The sequence below is a fragment of the Erythrolamprus reginae genome, chromosome 2, assembly GCF_031021105.1.
Source record: "Erythrolamprus reginae isolate rEryReg1 chromosome 2, rEryReg1.hap1, whole genome shotgun sequence".
Lineage (NCBI taxonomy): Eukaryota > Metazoa > Chordata > Lepidosauria > Squamata > Dipsadidae > Erythrolamprus > Erythrolamprus reginae.
Genome location: NC_091951.1, coordinates 312344244 through 312363057, shown reverse-complemented (window position 1 = coordinate 312363057; position 18814 = coordinate 312344244). Strand labels below are relative to the sequence as shown.

At 38.7% G+C, this 18814-nt stretch overlaps 1 protein-coding gene across 1 annotated transcript in view; it reads left to right on the top strand.

Annotated features, from left to right (window-relative positions):
• The window catches only part of FAM151B (family with sequence similarity 151 member B), a 786337-nt gene that overhangs the window by 32476 nt on the left and 735047 nt on the right, over positions 1 to 18814 (top strand). The window lies entirely within an intron of this gene.

The following is an 18814-nucleotide window of genomic DNA, read 5'->3' as shown; positions in this document are numbered from 1 at the left end:
ATTTAGGACCAATTAATTTCTGAATACAAATTTGAAGCTTAATGATGAATGTGTGCCATAAGCAGTGATGGGCTGCTACCAGGGGTGGGCTACTGCCCGGACTTTGGGGAACGCAGTGGGGCGAAAATGGAGCTCCAGCCCAGAGCACCCAATTTGCACTGAACGATCTTGAAAGAAAATGCAGGGCGTCCTGCATAAACTACGGCCACAGTGTGATAATAAAATTTTTGGTAGCCCTTCACTTTTGGGAGTGTCGCAGTAGGGGTAATAAGTTTATGCAATATTTATTTGAATACTTAATATTTTTTTTATTGTCCTTCCTTTTCTAGTACCTTAGTATGATCCTTAATTACTTTTAAAATAGGAAATAATTAAATAATTAAATTTTAATCATTGCTTGAACTGAACGTTTATAGCAATTAAAGAAAATTGAGCTACTTGCCTAATCTGTTATCATATTGAGCCTTGTGTGGGTTCGGTACAAAACCTTAAAATGTTACTGTGCTCCTCAACAAATAATGCTGTCTGTCATTTGTCCTTTTTGTGGATATTCAAATAATGTGACTTAATCAACTGAAAAAGAGTCCAAGCACCTATTTGAAAACTGATCTTGGTCGGTAAGCCACTCCCACCCAGTCACATGACCTTTAAGCCACCCCTGGTCACATGATTGTCAAGCCACCCCCACATTTGGTCACATGGCCAGCAAGCCACTCCACACAATAAGCCACACCCACAGTGTGGTAGTAAAAATTTTTGCAGCCTTTCACTGGTCATAATAATAAATAATAATAATAATTTATTAGATTTGTATGCCGCCCCTCTCTGAAGTCTCGGGGCGTCTCACAACAACAATAATAACAATGTTACAATGAAACAAATCTAATATTTTTTAAAAAGGATCAATTGCATTTTATTTCAGTAAAATTTGCATGACATCCTACAGTATATCAGTGGTTCTCAACTTGGGGGTCGGGACCCCTTTGGGGGGGTCAAATCACCATTTCACATGGGTAGCCTAAGACCATGGGAAAAAACAAATTTCCCATGATGTTAGGAACTAAGGCTATTCTGGCGCTTTGGAACATATTTTTACAATCTAATCAATCAAGCATTTACAATGTGGGTATCCCTCTGACCTTCCTGCCAATCAACTTAAAGCTCTGTTAGGAGAATTGGTGCTATATTTATAGTTGGGGGTCATCACAACATGAGGAACTGTATTAAGGGGTCGCAGCATTAGAAAGGATGAGAACCACTGTTGTATATCCTTTTTTTCAAGTGCAGCAAATAGAATTTCACTTATTGTTCAGTATGAAAGTACAGTATCATATATTAATATGAATAGTTTTCTATCATCTGCAAATTGGAAGAGTTTACATTTTATCTCAGATTATTTACATAAGAGCTGAAGCTAATGAGATGAAAATAAAAAACCCTTAGCCAGTAAGAGTCATTATATCAGTCTAAAAGCTTTTTATTTATGGACTTTTTAGGGCAGCCTGAATCCATAATGACACTCAATGGCATAAAATATTATTGAGTGTGAGGTTGATTTTCAATTGCTGTGCATGGCAAAAAGCCTGTCAGCTTATGAACATATTAAAAAGCATTGGTCCCAATGCTTAAGGGATTCAGTGGCTTAATTTCTGATATTGAAAACTTTCCTCTGTTACTTTTTCTAACCATTTATCAGTCCATAAAAGAACATATTTATTAATCTTAGTTATGATGTTGGGAAAAAATGTTGAAAATATCTTAGACTCTTAAGAAAAAATTCAGTAGCAGATGAAATAAATATTAGATTTCTCACTGGAAGCTAAACCTGAAATACTGTACTTTGTTCATATAATATGAAGACAAGAGTCAGTTATATGACATGTCACACTGGGGAAACTTAACCCAGAGCTATTATAAGGTAGAGCTAATTTGGTTTTGCTTCCACATGCTAAACTCACTCTTGATCCAGTTAAGTGTAGTTAATTAGTCACCTAGAGCAGTGATTTTCAACCTTTTTTGAGCCACGGCACATTTTTTACATTTACGAAACCCTGGGGCACATTGAGCAGGCGGGAGGGCGGCTAAAAAAAGTTTGGACAAAAAAATTCTCTCTTTCTCTTCCTCCCTTTCGCTCTATTTCTCTCTCCCTCCCACTTTCTCTCCCTTCCTCTTTCTTTCTCTCTCTCTTTCCATCCCTCTTTCTTTCTCTTCCTTCCTTCATCTCTTTCTTGCTCTCTTTCTCTCTCCCTCCCTACCTCCCTCTATGTCTTTCTCTCTCTCTCTCCTTCCCTCCCTCTCTTTCTCTCTCTCTCTTGCTTTCTTTTTCTTGTACTCTTTCTCTCTTTCTCGCTCTTTCTCTTGCTTTCTTTCTCTCTCTCTTGCTTTCTTTCTCTCTTTTTTTCTCTCTCTCTTCCTTTCTTTCTCTCTCTGAGCTTCGTGGCACACCTGACCCTGTCTTGCGGCACACTAGTGTGCCACGGCACACTGGTTGAAAAACACTGACCAAGAGAAAGTAACTGATCTAGTAGGACTACTACAATTACAGTTTCCTAGTTTCTAGGACAGCACCTTAACCACTATACAAACTGACTTTAATCCAGGGTTTGAAATGTGAATTTTTCCCTACCTGTGGATGTGACTTATTTTGTGGGCGCAGCTTGAAGGTCAGGTAGGTGTAACTCCAGGTGGGGATGGTCATGTGACTGGGTGGGTATGGCCAAGTTAGCAGTCCATTTTGCCGGGGAGTGGGAGTTGGAATAGATGACCTCTGAGATCCCTTCCAGACTTTGCTGTGCTGTTTCAAAGCATCCTCTGAAGCTGTGCCTAGTGCCAGCCAAGTTTTTGTGGTACTCCCTCCCTTCCCCCTCCTTCCTCCTTCCTGCCTTCCTGCCTTCCTGCCTGCCTGCCTCCCTCCCTCCCCCTCCCTCCCTTCCTTCCTTCCTCTTCCTTCCTTCCATGGGGAGCAACCCCTCCCCCAAAATAAAATATTACTCATAATAAAAGGCTCACAGAAAAACAAGGAAAAATCAAGCTGTTAACAAAGAACCTGACTGAAGCTCATTCCACATTCCTACCCAATAGAGATAATATGAAAATTCAGTATTGAGTTCCTGGGGGGGAACGGCGGGAAGCAGCATTCCTGTAGGAAAAATGGAGCTACACGTGTAGCTTTGTATGCCTGACTCATGTACCAGTGCGAGTTTTGGTGTCTGCGCATGCATAGGAAGCCAAATCTCATGCAAGGACCCTGCGTGAGAGAGATTTTGCCAATTTTGGGCTTTTTTTCCCTTCCACCAAGTAAAATAATGCTGAAAATTGGTGAGCATCCTCACATGAGATTTAGCTTCCTGCACATGCGCAAAAGCCAAATCTCATGCAGGTGTATTTCACACACATTTTGGGGTTGCGGAGCTGCGAATGCAACCACATTGGTAGTGGTGGCGACAGGAAACTTCTGCCTGATAATTGTTTGATTTCTATGTTATTTATGTTTTTCAAGTGATGTTCTTTACTTCATACAGCAAAGTCTTCCTAGCAGAACCATGCTACAATGTATATTTTAGTATATGATACAATGACTCCAATATAAAACTTATGCTTATTATTATTATTATTTATTAGATTTGTATGCCGCCCCTCTCTGCGGACTCGGGGCGGCTCACAGCAATAACAAAAAAACAATGTGCAACAAATCTAATATTTAAAAATATCTAAAAACCCTTATTTAAAAACCAGACATATACACAAACATACCATGCATAAACTATATAGGCCTGGGGGAAATGTCTCAATTCCCTCATGCCTGACGGCAGAGGTGGGTTTTAAGGAGTTTACGAAAGGCAAGGAGGGTGAGCACAATCCTAATCTCCGGGGGGAGCTGGTTCCAGAGGGGTGGGGCCGCCACAGAGAAGGCTCTTCCCCTGAGTCCCACCAGACGACATTGTTTAGTCGACGGGACTCGAAGAAGGCCAAATCTGTAGGACCTAACTGGTCACTGGGATTCGTGCTGCAGAAGGCGGTCCCGGAGATATTCTGGTCCGATGCCATGAAGGGCTTTATAGGTCATAACCAACACTTTGAATTGTGATCAGAAACTGATCGGCAACCAATACAGACTCATTGAACTGCTTTCATATTTACACAAATAAACAACTTGACAGTATAACTATATTTCTCTCTACATATGCTCTCTATGATGCAAATTCACCAACAGTCAGCATACGAATCCCCAAAGAATTCTGTCTTCCAACTGCCAAAAACTGATTTACATACCAATATTCAAATTAGCTCTCTCTCAACATTCCATCCCCCTTTTCCATGCTATATGCTAACAATAATGATAGTATAGAAAGTGGAAGCTTGATGTTTGGCTTCATTCAAGGGTGGGCTGCTCTTGGTACGCCTAGGATCTCCATTCCAGTATTGGAAGCGGCAATGCATGCGCATCTGATAATGTGTGTGAGAGTATAGGAGAATTGGCAAAAATTCGCAAAATCTCACACGAGGACGCTTGTATGCATGAGATTTTGCCAATTTTCAGCCTTTCTTTGCTTTTGCGACCTGACTTAGAATTGTTGCACATACAAGTACTTTATTTATTGGTTGTACTTAATTATCATATTTATAGCAAACATAATGAGTTACTAATTCAAACTTAAGACCTATAGTAGTTGTAAATACTAACGAATGTGCTGAAATGAACAAAATGACTATTGAATTAAAAGATAAAGACGATTCGGACTACTATAAAACTTGGAAACTACTATACGAGTGGCTTGACAAAAGGAAACAAAATGATGTATGAAAATGGAAGGAATATTTTTAATAATAATTAATAATAATAATAATAATAATAATAATAATAAATTAGATTTGTATGCCACCCCTCTCCAAGGATTCAGACTTTAAACATAATAAAGACAGGATAATTTATGATATCAACATCAAATTGAGAAATATATATATGAATAATTGGTGTTATATTTACACTTCTAATTGATGTAAATTTTATAATGAAGTTCACAAAGGAAATCTTAAAGCATAGAATAAAAGTCGATATGTGTACCACAATATGATAAATAGATATCTATGTATATTTGTTGTGTTGATAGCTTGGATATGTTTTTTATAATGGGTTGTTTTTTTTCATTTTTTGTATTTTTTTGTGTGTTTTTCTTCTTTTTTGTTGTGGTGCTTTTTTTCTTATTTTTTATTTTGTTTTTAAAGTTTATATAGTAATTTTTTAAAAAAATTTTTTTAATGTAACCGATCTAGAAGTAGACTGAATTGTGTTGGCATTATATCAATCTATAACATATTTTATGTATTTATCAACTTTTGCGGTAATTTTGAAAGAATAAGAAAAACCTTTCGAAACAGACGATATTCATATTGATTGTTTCCACAACATCCTAAACCGAACATAAACAACACTGTAAATCCAGTAATTTGTTCTAGCGTTTAATTCCCATAATAAATTTTGAGATTCCCCTAGAAACTACAGAAGCAAGGCTTGAGTAAAACTGCTGATATATAGAAGCAAAGTGTTACCTCTTGTAGCTAATATAATTTTGGTAATATCTTCTTTGATTTATAGAAAAACTTAATTGGCCAGATATACTAAATAAAATCATAATTTCTAGAAGCATAAATATTTTATCTTTGTTTAGCTTGCTTTGGGGACCCCAACATTGTCTCCTTGACAGTTTCATATCTTAATTAAAAGGTCTGAAATATAGAAAATGTACAGTTATTCTTCCAAAGTTCTGGATTTCTCCTAAAAGTACGGAGAAATACGGTATGTTTTATATTTCATACCGACTTTCAGTATAATTCATTTATTAGCATGGAAGAAATAACATTTGATCCTATATGTGTTTCTTGAGGATCTCCCTTCCCCAATTTCCTTCCAAGAGAAATACAAAGGACTGAATAATCACAGTATAAGTTAGAGTCTAGTACAGGTATGGCGAACCTATGGCACAGGTGCCACAGGTGGCATGCGGAGCCATATCTGCTGGCACACAGGTTGTTGGCCTAGCTCAGCTCCAACATGCATGTGTGTGCTAACCAGCTGATTTTTGGCTTGCACAGAGGCTCTGGGAGGGCGTTTTTGGAGGGCGCTTTTACCCTCCCACGGCTCCAGGGAAGCCTTTGGCCCATGGGGAGGGCGAAACATGAGTCTACTGGACCCGTCAGAAGTTGGGAAACAGGCCATTTCTGGCCTCCAGAGGATCTCCGGGGGGCAAAGGAAGCTGTTTTTGCTTTCCCCAGGCATTTAATTATAGGTGGGCACTTGTGTATGTGTGATAGTGTGTGTGCATGATCTTTTAGTATCCAAGGAAAAAATGGTTCACCATCTTTGGTCTAGTATGTTTCTTATTTGTATAGACTAATCTAATCTACTTCATTTTTCTGCAGTTTTGGTGCCTTCTTTATATTTCACCTGTCAGAATTTGTAGCAACGGTGGAAAATTGCCTGAGCTGAAAGTCAGACTGCTGAAAGATGCATTGAAAAAGGAATTGAATGTAGGCATGCATTGTGGCTACACAAAGAGTATTCCCTACATTCTTTGTTATAAAGAGTATAGGCTAGATAGGACAGTATGATTGAATGATCATGGGCCACAGTTGTGGGTTCCTACCGGTGCGGTCCAGAGTGCCATATGAGTAGGAACCCACTGATAATACAATTTTCTGCAATTTTTCCACGGCTTCTCCATGTTGGAAGAAGCCTTCCCGCCCATTCTAGTCTTAATAATGATATTCTTCTCTCGAAGCACAGCTGAGAAGCTCCTTCTCGGGAGACGCCAGAAAAAAATTGCCAAAAATTGCGTCATCACTGGGGACCTCACACTGCAGCTCTGTGGAGTGCAGCAATAGGAACCCATCACTGATGGGCCATCAATTCAGCATTGAATTTTGGTGATCATATGTAGACATTCTTTTAGACCTATCACCATTGTAATGGAGTCCATCCACTTTGATGTTGGCCATCTTCCTCTTCTTCCTTCCAACTTTCCCAGCATTAGAGTTTTCTCCAGGGAGTTAGGTCTTTGCAAAATGTGTCTGAAGTAGGATAGACCAAAAAGTTGTGAAAACAACCTTAAACATATTAGCAACCATTTCCATGTTGTTGCCATAAAAAGTATTGAGGATAATCAAATCAAGACAGATCAGAGAAAGCCTTTCCTTTTTAAACTGTAGTATGTGAAACAAATGGTTAATACAACTCTAACAGCTGAATCATTGTTAAAAATAAAATTGTCTGCAAGTAAATCATACCATGTTACCATGACTTTAAACTAGCTAGCTGAATAAGGCATGCATATAAACAATAACCCAGAAAGGTCCATACTATGAAAACATTCAAGGACAGTTATGCCATCCCCTCTCTCTCTCTTTCTTTTGCCATCCTTCCTGCTTCATGTACCACCCACATTGTTAATATTGTTTCTGTGTTGAATAGCCTGGAAAATGAATGTGCAACACACCTACTCTTTTTTTGAAATGTTACTTCTCTTCTATGACCTGTTATAGCCTGGCTTATGAAAGGCATGTGGGTGGTGTAGACTTCTGAATGGTTTTTATCCAAGTTCTTCTAGTAGAAGGGATAGCATCACCACTATAGCTGAAATAGTTTCCCTCCATATTTACTTAATATATACCCTCAATGTATTTGCATTGCTAATTCAATACTTTAATAGGAGAAATTTAAAAGGATCTGATCAGTGGCGGGTTGCTACCGGGTTTCCCTAGTTTGGACGAACTGGTAATGGCGGAAGGGGAGGTTCCGCCCACCCACCCTGATGTCATCACAGATGACCTGCACATGTGCAGAAGTGCCCTGTGTGCGTGTTCACAGTTCTGAACCAGTAGTAAAAGTAAGTGAAACCATGCCTGGATCTGATGTGAAAAGGCTAAACCCACTAAATCGGCTCTTCATTTATGCACAAATCTAACAGGGTTACAGTAACATTTCTCTTCCTGGTATTCATATTTCTTAAAAGTAACAATGGATTTTAATTTGACAACGTAAGTATTAGAGCTGTGAATTGGTTTGAATTCAACTCCAGAAAAGTTGATGATATCCAGATGGAAATATGTACTGTATTTGTTGTGGTTGGCTCTGGCCCAGCTCCTGCCCCAAGGAATATGGAGGTGGAGGTGGGGGAAACATCGACAGGCCACAGGTCTGTTTTGCTTCTGATAGAATCTCCTGACGAAGGCTCCTCTGACGAAGGAAGCGTGAGTAGCAGGGAAGCGGGGAGTTTGGCAGACTGCCCAGGAGGAGATCAATCATTCTTATCATCCCTGGATTCTGAACAATAACTTATGACAGATCCACGCAGGCGGAGAGTGATGCATAGGAGAGAACAACTGAAGGATTATTACAGGAGATAAGTGAGGCCACCTGTGGTTGGGTGGGGCTGCTGTAATTAGTGCTACAGATAAAAGAGCAGCGTGCTTTTTTAGCCTCGTGGCAGTTTATCTGATTCATAGTTTCGTCAAGATTGTGGTTTTTGCTGTTTTCCTGTTCAAGTTTGTGGGGGGACTTTCTGGACTTTAGAATTGGACTCAGTTTCCCAGTTATTGGGTGAGAAATTGGATTGCATTTAACCTGTGCCTTGTGTGTATCAGAAAATTTAAAAAGGGAGCTGTTTTTGTTTTTCTGTTGATAAAGACTTTTGGTTTTCCTTCTATCGTGTGGTGTGTGTCTTTCTGGACTAATTACCCTATAATTATGGGCGGTTAGGACACGCCCGAAGAACAGTATTATAGTCACTATTCTATGTTATAGTGGACTCCCCTAAAAGCTTATTATGTACACCCCTTACAGACCTCTTAGAAAGGGAGAGAGGCCAATTGTGGATAATCTATAGTTAAAGAAAGGTTTTGGGGTTAGGAGTAGAAACCACAGAGTCAGGTAGAGCATTCCAAGTGTTGATTATTCTAATGCTGAAGTTGTATTTTTTGCAGTCTAGTTTAGAGCGGTTGACATTTAGTTTAAATCTATTACGTGCCCATGTGTTGTTGCACCATTATTATTATTATTATTATTATTATTATTATTATTATTATTAATTTAGATTTGTATGCCGCCCCTCTCCGCAGACTTGGAAAGTTGAAGGTGAAGTAGTCACTAACTGGAAGGACATTTTGGTGTATGATTTTATGAACTATTGTTAAGTCGGAACAGAGATGACGGAGTTCTAAGTTATCTAATCAAAGAATTTCAAGTCTGGCGGAGTAAAGTATTTTGTGGCGGGAAGAGGAACTCATTTTGAATTTCCAACAGCCTCCACATCCCATAGTCATGTGATTGCTTTCTAGACACTGGACAACCAGTCCACATTTAAGGCTGTTTGCAGTGTGTCATGGTCATGTGATCACAAGCAATTACAGTATAACATTTTTGCAGAAAATGTCTAGTTTCTGGCAAAACTGCCCCATAGCAAACAATGGGCTCACTTTGTAATTGTTATATTCGCTTAACAATAACTGCAAAAAAGGTTGTAAATGTGATGATGACCCACTTTACAACTATCATGATTTACGATCATCATTGCCAGCTTCAATTACAATAGTAATTTGATCATTACCTATATCTTCCTGAAATTCTCTATAGCAAATGGTTACTTTTTGGAGCTGCAGACAAGTGATCTGTTTATATCCTTGAGGGCTGCACAGTACCTTTTTATAACTAAATCTGAAGGCTAGGTGTTCTGATTTAAAGTTTTAAAAATAAAAGGAAACAGTTGGAACAGAATTTGATTAATAAGCACTCTGTCCTATGCGTATGTTAAGGCTGTAGCAAATAATTTTGTGCAGACTACATATATAGGGGCCACATTAATTCTGATGGCCTATGACATAGTGACATCACTTTAAGGATGACATTTTAATAGGGTTTTTTAAGCTGGAAATTTTAAGTATTTTTTATACTTTTTAAGATATCTATTGCTGCATTATGCATATCTTTTGGTTTGGTTTGTTTTGTAAAAAATAGATGCAAAACCATGGCTTTTTGCTGCCAAATTTCAAAGGAGTTTTAGATGTTTTGTAGGTCTCAAAACATAAAAAAAAAGGTGTCGCAAGCTCTTGATAATTTCATTTATTTATATTTCTTGTTTCTTAACCATCCATCTCCCTCAGACAGGGACTCTGGATAGTGTATATTGTGTTACTTGCACTAAAATATTGCAATTCAATAATATTCTCAATGTTACAGCATTGTACAGATCTATTTAATAAAAACTACCCACATTTCCAAACACTAGACTTGTATGCTTGTTTTTAACCTTTAATTAAAAATTTCTCACTATTTTAAAGATTGCCATCTGCATTGGAAGCTTGAATTTAAAATCCCCATAAAAGCATATGCTTGACATTTAATTCTAAAGCTATATTTACAGCTTTGTAATACATATGAAATAATTAATTAGATGAAAAACCTCTTCAGAACATTATACAAGGAACAATAATTTATTATCTTGTAAAAGTATATGAAATGGTGAACTGAAATGGTGAACTAATGAACTTGAAATGTATTTCTCCCTCTTCCTACAGCATTTAAAAAGGAAATTGGAATTATTTCAAAATAAAACATTTCTTCGAGTTCTCAGTTACTTCAATTAGTGTACCTGACTTTCAGTATTATATTTTCTTGCATTTTAATGAGCAGCAGTAGTAGAGGTTTGTCAGTTGTGGTATCTTTGAATTTATGGCAGTTTAATGGATACTGTGTCAAAGGTTGACCTGAAATCAATAAATGCTGCATAAAAGCATTGTCCTGAATTATGGACGTATAGTACTTTTTTTTACTAGATGTTGCAGCACCAAGGCATAATCAACTGTTGATTGTTTTGTTCTAAACTTAGCCTGTTCATCCCTCAAAATGTCTTTAGATTCAAGCCAAGCAATTAGTTTTTTCTGCAGTTGTTTACCATACATTTTGCTGATCTAATTTAGCAAACTGAGTGAGTGCTAGTTAGCCAAATCATCTCTTTTACCCTTCTCACATATTGGTGTATATGTGTGTGTTTATATCAAAATCTCAAACCTATAGTGGTATCTTTGAATGATGTGTTGCTGTAAAAAATGAAATCTGGCAATCTCACACTGCTTACAAGAGCTTACAAAACTTTTGCCAGACCCATCCTCGAATACAGCTCATCTGTTTGGAACCCATATCACATCTCAGACATTAACACCCTTGAAAATGTCCAAAGATACTTCACAAGAAGAGACCTTCATTCCTCCACTCAAAATAGAATACCCTATGAGACTAGACTTTCAATCCTGGGCCTAGAAAGCCTAGAACTAAGACGCCTTAAACAAGATCTAAGTATTGCTCACAAGATCATATGCTGCAACGTCCTGCCTATCGGCGAATACTTCAACTTCAACCACAACAACACAAGAGCACACAACAGATTTAAACTTAATATTAACCGCTCCAAACTTGACTGTAAAAATATGACTTCAGTAACCGAGTTGTCGAAGCGTGGAACTTATTACTGGACTCCATAGTGTCATCCCCAAACCCCCAACATTTTACCCTTAGATTATCTACGGTTGACCTATCCAGATTCCTATGTGTTAGAACATGAGCTGAAGAAGGAGTGAGGAGGAATGTCAGCAATAGCACAGTGGTTTCCCAGGGAGAAGGAACACATTCCAAAGAAGGAGCCAGGACAAGAGACTAAGTTGGATTGGAGAAGGAAGAAAAGGTTCAGACATTTTAGATTATAAACTCCCAGGGTAAATTGAATATCTTAGAAGACAATAGCTTTAGTCTGCCAAGATTCTGTGTATTAGATACAAGAAAATAAATATCTGGACTCAATTGCATTTCACTGTGTTGTCTGAGTTTGGGACTGGCAAGCTAACCCTGGAATGCACCGTGCAAATGGTTTCTTTAATATTATTTCACACATAATAAAACCTGAACCTGGGGCTTTATTTGGTTTAAAGGGTTTCATTAAATTTCTGATCCCTGAACATGAGACTGGAGGCTAATAAGAAAACAGTTATTTATGTAACAGGAAACTTTTACAGAGAAATCTTTTAACATAAAAAAATATTTTAACTTTAAAGATATATATATATAGGCAAATGAAGGAACTCATTAATGAATGAAATGAAATGATCTCCAGGAATAAGACTTTTCGCAGAGAAAGTAACAAAAGCTCTTGGTTATCTGATCTGTATGATCTATACCAGTGATTTTCAACCTTTTTTGAGCCGCGGCACATTTTTTACATTTACGAAACCCTGGGGCACATTGAGTGGGGCGGGGCGGGGGGGCTAAAAAAAGTTTGGACAAAAATTTTCTCTTCCTCCCTTTCGCTCTATTTCTCTCTCCCTCTTTCTATCCCTTCCTTCCTCTTTCTTTTTCTCTCTCCATTCCTCTTTCTTTCTCTTCCTTCCTTCCTCTCTTTTTTGCTCTCTTTCTCTCTCCCTCCCTCCCTCTATGTCTTTCTCTCTCTCTCTCCTTCCCTCCCTCTCTTTCTCTCTCTCTCTTGCTTTCTTTCTCTCTCTCTCTCTCTCTTGCTTTCTTTCTCTCTCTGAGCTTCGCGGCACACCTGACCATGTCTCACGGCACACTAGTGTGCCACGGCACACTGGTTGAAAAACACTGATCTATACATCTTAAATGCTTGAATGCTTCTTGTTTGTGAGCAAGAATTCGGTCTGAAGTAGCTTAGCTAAGACCTATATAGTAACTGAATATCAACTGTTTCCTAGCAATACTGTCAAGGAACAAAACAAATTAGTAAAGTTACTCATAATGGAAAAGTACATTTTTAATGTTGTTTATGCTTTATCCACCTTTCCTGTACATAAGAATCATCAAGGACATTATATAACAAGCGTTAGTCATCCTTCTCCAAGAAAAATCATTTCAAAAGCCTACTCTTAACAGGAACCCAATGGAATTATTTACCGTATTTTTTGGAGTATAAGATGAACCGGAGTATAAGAAGCACCTTAGTTTTGGGGGAGGAAAATAGGGGGGTAAATCTACCTACTAGGTGTCCATGAGGTTGGTGTCCTTAGTCTGGTCAGCTTCAGCACATTATTTTATCCCCTGGTTAGGGCTGAAAAAAATCTTCAGAGGGAGTAGCAATGAAAACAAGCCTGCAAGCCGGGAAGATAATTAGCACCGCATTGGGTCTAAATAAATCTTTTTTTGGAGGGAGTAGCAATGAAAATAAGCCTGCAAGACGGGAAGAGCTGGGAAGATCATTACTACCTTATTAGGACTGGGGGGGGGGGGAAAGCTTTGAAAAAGCTACATTCAGAGTATAAGATGCACCCAAATTTCAGCCTCTTTTTTTGGGGGGGGGAGGTGTATCTTATACTCTGAAAAATACTGTATTTTTTTACTTTGAAATTGATTAGAAATAAAGCTAGGAATGCCTACCTCTTTTAAAGAAATTATTATCTTGAGTACCAGAGTTCCAGAGTACCTCCGGAACCGCCTGCTACCGCACGAATCCCAGCAACCGATAAGGTCCCACAGAGTTGGCCTTCTCTGGGTCCCGTCGACTAAACAATGTCGTTTGGTGGGCCCCAGGGGAAGAGCCTTCTCTGTGGTGGCCCCAGCCCTCTAGAATCAACTCCCCCTGGAGATTAGAACTGCCCCCACCCTCCTTGTCTTTCGTAAACTACTCAAGACCCATCTATACCACCAGGCATGGGGGAGTTGAGACACCTTTCCCCCAGGCTCTTTATATTTTACGCTTGGTATGTATGTGTTGTTTGGTTTTTAAATATGATAGGGTTTTATATGCTTTTTTTTAAATATTAGATTTGTTCCATTATAATATTGTTTTTATTATTGTTGTAAGCCACCCCGAGTCTTCGGAGAGGGGCGGCATACATATCTAATAAATTATTTAAAAAATTATTATTATTATATTATTATTATTATTATTATTATTATTATTATTATTATCTAAAGTTGCATTCATTTTGTATATGTCTATTAACAATCTCTGGCATTTAAATGGGAATGACTAGACCTTATATTTATTTACGCTCTGGAGAAAGAATGTGAACCAGCACAACACTGTGCCACCTGCCCTTAATCCTCTGAGCTGATCCAGAAGGATACTAGATTCAAAAGCTGCATTGAAGTCAAGTAGAGCAAGGGTGGAAATATAACCACTACCCAGCCCTAGCTAGAGATAATCCAATACATAGCATAGCTGGCTGGAGGATTCTGGGAGTTGAAGTCCACAAGATTTAAAGTTGCTAGGTTTGGGGGCTCCTGATCTTCTGATATACCTAAACATCCAAACTGTTTCATTACTATGGCTTGCTCCTTCTCTGTTTTTCCTAAAAACAATTTTGCTGAGAGGACCTCTTTGAGACCCATGGCTGAATTCTCATTTTGGTCATGTTCTTTGTAAAAGACTGTGAGATAGGCTGCTTTGCTGCCCCCACATCTTATTCTTTGAATTTAGGCTTCTCGTTATGTATCAAATCAATCCTTTCAAAGTGCTAGGTTAATAATTGATTTAAAATATTGTCTTATAAGTCTTACAATACTGCAAGGCAGTAGGATATTCCTCATATTTAGAAGCATGACCCTTGTTTTCACAGCAGTCATCACTGTATAAGTTAAAAATAAGTAGCATTGAAACAATGTCTTGTAGAACAGGAGAAAAAATATTTTTCCAGGTACTATGTGGCTAAGCGCAATGAATAATATAGCACAATGAATGACAATTTAATTACCAATCAGAAAGAAAAGTATAACACAGATATAATTTAATCCCCCTCATTCATGCTTTCTTGGGAACAAAGTGTTCTAAACAGCTTAAATATTAAATATTGTTTAATAGTAGCACCAGCAAGAGAGCTGAAACCAGATGGCCTCCATTAGTAGATTAGTAGTTCCAAAAGTAGATTGGTGATTCACCTAAAATGCATCAGGCTTCCACAAAATCTTGGCTAGCATAATTACCACATATTTTAATTTATGCAGTCATGAGGTATTAATGACTACAGCAGTCTTGGTCAGCCTACTTCTTTTTGTCAATGTGGGTAATCTCTTGCTAACATAGAGTGACGTCAATTTAGTTGCATTTCCATGATGAAGTGAATGAAGAAAATAGTTACCATAGTTGATGTGACCAGTTACATAATATAATTTAATGGGAGGAAAATAGCAAGATTATTGCCAGTCTCATTTTATCATCCTAAGGTTCACCATCTAATTGCCACCTATGTCTCTGATGGTGTCTTCAAAACACCATTATTTTTTATTTAGATTGACTAATCAGTAGAGAGTTATCCTGGCAATAAAAGCTGAATCTTCTTAATATCTTACATAATCCTTGCGAATATAATAATAAAATCCTATTATTAGCATAAAACAAACTTCTACACTAAGTATTTAGGATCATTGGCATGTGTACTCTGGGATCCTTCATTAATCTTGGCAGGTCATTGATATATACTGCTCAAGAAAATGAAGGAAACACTCAAATAACACATCCTAGATCTGAATGAATGAAATACAGTGGTACCTCGAGATACGAGTTTAATTCGTTCCGGACCTGGGCTCTTAAGTCGAGCAGCTCTTATCTCGAACGACTTTTCCCCATAGGAATTAATGTAAATAATTTTAATTGGTTCCAGCCCTCAAAAAACTCACAAAGTTAGTCTAAATTATGCAGAAAGACATGTTTTTAATGAAGAAATGTACATGTACATATAAATGAATAACGAAGTTTCTTTCACTTAACTTGTAAACTTTCTTAAACTTTTAAATTTACATATGTTCAACTTCTCTGCCACCCAATCCTGTAGGACAGAGGTCCCCAACCCTTTTTGCACCAGGGACCGGCTTTAAGCGATCAAGAGAGGAATGGGTGAATGAATGGACGGAGGGTGGGAAGGAAGGAAGGAAAGAGGGAAGGGACAGGAACAGAGAAAGGAAGCAAGGAAACTTATGAAAGGGGAGAGTAAGAGAGGAATGAGTGAAGGGAGGGAGGGAGGGAAGAAGGTGGGAAGGAGAAAGAAAAGAAGAAATAGAGGAAGGGAAGGTAAAAGAGAGAAAGAAAAAGAGCAAGAAAGAAAGAAAGAAAGAAAGAAAGAAAGAAAGGGGGAAGGGACAGGAACAGAGGAAGGAAGCAAGAAAACTTATGAAAGGGGAGAGTAAGAGAGGAATGAGTGAAGGGAGGGAGGGAGGGAAGAAGGTGGGAAGGAGAAAGAAAAGAAGAAATAGAGGAAGGGAAGGTAAAAGAGAGAAAGAAAAAGAGCAAGAAAGAAAGCTGCAAGCACCCCCCCGAGCCCCCCAGGCCGGCTGCAACCTTTTAAAACACGCGCGCCGCTTCGCAGCTGTCTCCTGAAGCCGAACGCGGAAGTTAGCGTTTGGCTTCAGGAGACAGCTCCTTGGCGCTTGTATCTCGAATTTGGGCTTGTAAGTAGAACAAAAATATCTCTCCCCTCCCAGCTCTTATCTCGAGTTGCTCTTAAGTAGAGCAGCTCTTATGTCGGGGTTCCACTGTATTCTCATTGAATACTTTGTTCTGTACAAAGTTTACTGTGCACAACCACATGTGAAATTGATTGTCAATCAGTGTTGCTTAAGTAGACAGTGTTGCCTAAGTAGACAGTTTGATTTCACAGAAGTTTGATTTAGTTGGAGTTATATTGTCTTGTTTAAGTGTTGCCTTTATTTTTTTTTTAGTAGTGTATAAATTAAATAATAATTGGGCCCTTACCTTACCCCTTTATTGAAGGGGTGAATCCTGTTAGTCAGGGGCCAATTAACCCCATACCATACCCTCAAATAATACCTGTGTAAAGGGCTTTAATCAAAGCTAGGAGTCAAAGTTAAGAGATTTTATTTATTTGTTTGTTTGTTTGTGTTGAAAGGGACCTTACAGGTCATCAAGTCCAACCCCCTGATCAAGCAGGAAACCCTATACCTCCCCAGCCAGATGTCAGTCCATCCAGAGTTGGGGCGTTCACAACCATCCGCTGGCAGGCTGTTCCACTGGTTGATGTTAGTTTACTCCATAAGAATAAACATTTTAAGATATGTTAGTTAGCACTTCTCTGTTTGCCATATCAAATGCTGCTCTAAAAGCAGCAAACTGATCTCCTTTTATATGCATATTTGGCAATTAGATGGTTCAAGACAAAGCAGTTATCAATAATAGATTGGCTCTCTCTAAAACCTGCTTGTTATTCTGTGAGGGTATTGTTTTCCTCTACCCAGATTTCAATTCTGTTCAAAAAGCACCTAGCATATATTTTTGCTGCAACGTCAATCAGGCTAATGGGCCTATAATTACTAGGATTCTTTTTATTTGTATTTCCTTTTTCATATATGGAGACAGCTGTTGCCATTTCCCACCCATCTGGCATATGGCAGGTATTATTTATATGTGTAAAAAGACCTGCCAATACTGGACCCCACCAATTGGGAAATTTCTTGAATAATTCTTGCAAACCCTCACCTGGGGCTTTCTTGTTCTTTAAGCTTTTAATGATGGATTGTATCTCCTTTTCTGAGACTGGTGGTCAAGGGGGGGGGAGGAGTTCTAGGGTTTACTAGATCACCGCTTAAAGACAGTTTCTCTGCAGGTTCAATGGAAGCAAACAAACCTTGATAATAATTCTCCCAGTCCTCAGCAGAGAATGTTATGCCAAATGCAAATCTCCATTCCTTAAGGACACCTGCTACAGAGTGCCAAAATATTCTTCTGACAGCCAACTTGAATTCTGACCAGATTGAAATGGCAAAACTTGTTTTTTTTAATGTTATTGATTTTTTAATATTCCCTTCTTGTGTGCAATATCTCAGCTTGTATGTGAGCCGTAGGATTCTGCTGGGCAAGCCTCATGGCTGCCTTCAATTATTTTTTTAGTCGCTGACAGTCAGGATCAAACCAATGGGATCTATCCATTTGTGCTCTTTTTGTAGGTTTATTTATATATTTATTGGATTTATATGTCGCCCTTCTCCGAGGATTCAGGGCAGCTCACAACATATTAAAAAACAGTACAAAGTGTCCTGATATCCAATTAAATTTAAAAACTAGCTAATCTAAAAACCCAAATTTCATTAAAAATCAATCATTCCCATTCCAAATGAAGAAACATATATTTCATTCATCGGTCAGGGGGCTAGAATGTAATGGTCCGAAGCCTGGCGGTACAAGTGAGTCTTCAAACTCTTGTGGAAGGCGAGGAGGGTGGGGGTAGTGCGAATCTCTGGGGAGAGCTGATTCCAGAGGGCCGGAGCCCCTACAGAGAAGGCTCTTCCCCTAGGCCCTGCCAAACGACATTGTCTAGTGGATGGGACCTGGAAAAGGCCAACTCTGTTGGACCTGACCGGTCGCTGGGGCTCATGCAGCAGGAGGTGGTCCCGTGAGTAATCTGGTTTGACGCCATGTAGGGCTTTATAGGTCATAACCAACACTTTGAATTGTGTCCGGAAACCAATCGGTAGCCAATGCAGCCTGTGGAGGGCTGGAGAGACATGGACATACCTAGAAAGGCCCATGACTGCTCGCACAGCTGCATTTTGTATAATCTGTAGTTTAATAGTAAGATGTTTCTTCAGGATATTACAGACAATGTGTTGAAGACTGCCAGCCAGCCAGTAGTAGATGACTGGATTGTTCTAACCCATTTAGTAGCATTCTCTGTTTTAAGACAATCTAATGTTGCCTTAGTATCAACTGTGGCCCAAATTAACCTTTTATTTTGGGTCACCTCTACCTTTCTGGTGCGCCGTCTTTCACCCATGTTATGTGGTCTTAAATCTGAGCGGCCTCAAAGTGTC